The sequence below is a fragment of the Octopus bimaculoides genome, chromosome 23, assembly GCF_001194135.2.
Source record: "Octopus bimaculoides isolate UCB-OBI-ISO-001 chromosome 23, ASM119413v2, whole genome shotgun sequence".
Lineage (NCBI taxonomy): Eukaryota > Metazoa > Mollusca > Cephalopoda > Octopoda > Octopodidae > Octopus > Octopus bimaculoides.
The window spans coordinates 26,077,870-26,079,322 of record NC_069003.1 but is presented as its reverse complement, the minus strand read 5'-3'; positions in this window follow the sequence as shown (position 1 = coordinate 26,079,322).

Sequence of the window (1,453 nt, the reverse complement as noted above, 5' to 3'; positions counted from 1 at the left end):
AAAAAAAAAAAAAAAAAATCATCTGGCACCATGAATTGGCTATGCGACTAAATTTATAATATTGTATCAATAATATGTATCTGTACACACACACACACACACACACACACACACACACACACATTGACACACGCTCTGTGTTTGAGTACACCATCATTAATGTTTACAAATATTGTTTATGAGGATCTTTTCTGCTGTTGTCCCAGTTTTTAATTTAATTTTGATTTTGTTCCAATTCATTTCAAATTTGATGTACTGATGTAGTTTTGAACGCTAATATTGAAAAAGATATTCCTTTCTGTCATAAATTAATATATAAAAAGTTAACAGCTTTTAAAGTTTGCAAATTTTAGTTAATTTTACCCAATCGAAAGCCAGAAGCATATTGGCGCCAGTTTCCTTGATAACAAGCCATATAGTCTGCTTAAACTATTACAACAACGTGTATTGTTTTTTACCTGTCTAATTTCTTTAACAAAAGCCTATTTTCTGAACGTTTATACTACTTCATTTTCGTCATTTTGTGTTGGAGAACTGGGGATAAATGAATCACTGCACAGCTGTTGATTACAACAGCTATATTCGTGAAATATGTGAGGAGAACCTGCTCGGAAGATTGTAGAGACAGTCGAAACAGTCTTCTCAAGACATAATTACAACCGAGGAAGGGGGCTGCCTGAACAGTGGCTTTTGAGAGGAGTGTATCGAGTGACCATGTATGATTTTCTTTACGCGGTGCCATGTCGGATTTGCGACACGCCAGAGAAGTATGCATACGTTAGTGGATTCTTCCAGGAACCACAATTTTCGGTGACTTGTTGGGGGCCTCAGAAACCACAATTTTCGGTGACTTGTGGAGGGCCTACTCTATTCCTGAAATCGATGGTTATAATTTTCTGCATAGATCAGTGAATCACACCGTTGAGTTTATTAACACACGTAACAAGCGGAAAACAGTACAAGGACCAGTGTAATACGAGCGAATAAACGACGCTGTGGGATCCAACGTTCTATGGTTGACTTGTATCTCTGCGATTTCATGTGACGTAGGAGATACGAAAATTGTAATTTGTTTGAGGAGAAACTCCTTGAGTGTATCTTAAACTTTCATTTTGGGATTTTCGCTACAAAAAAAATCTATTAATTGTTTACATGAACTGAACTACAGTAGTATAACGCACAGTTTGTAACGTACTGTTTGCGGGGGAGTTTTTTTGTAATTTAACGTACAATTTGATGATCAAAGATAGCTTGTCCTATATCTCATTTGTTTTATCTCCCTTTGAATCACACCATCTTGAAACTTTTTCTAATGTACCAATTATCTCAGGAGAGATAAAAATGAATGGTTGTAGTGGTATCTTTTCATAAGATGCTTCTCGTTTTTATTTTTGCTTTACTTTGTTTTGTTTTTATCTTTGTCTTTTAGCGATTCATTAACCCCATCTTAGCC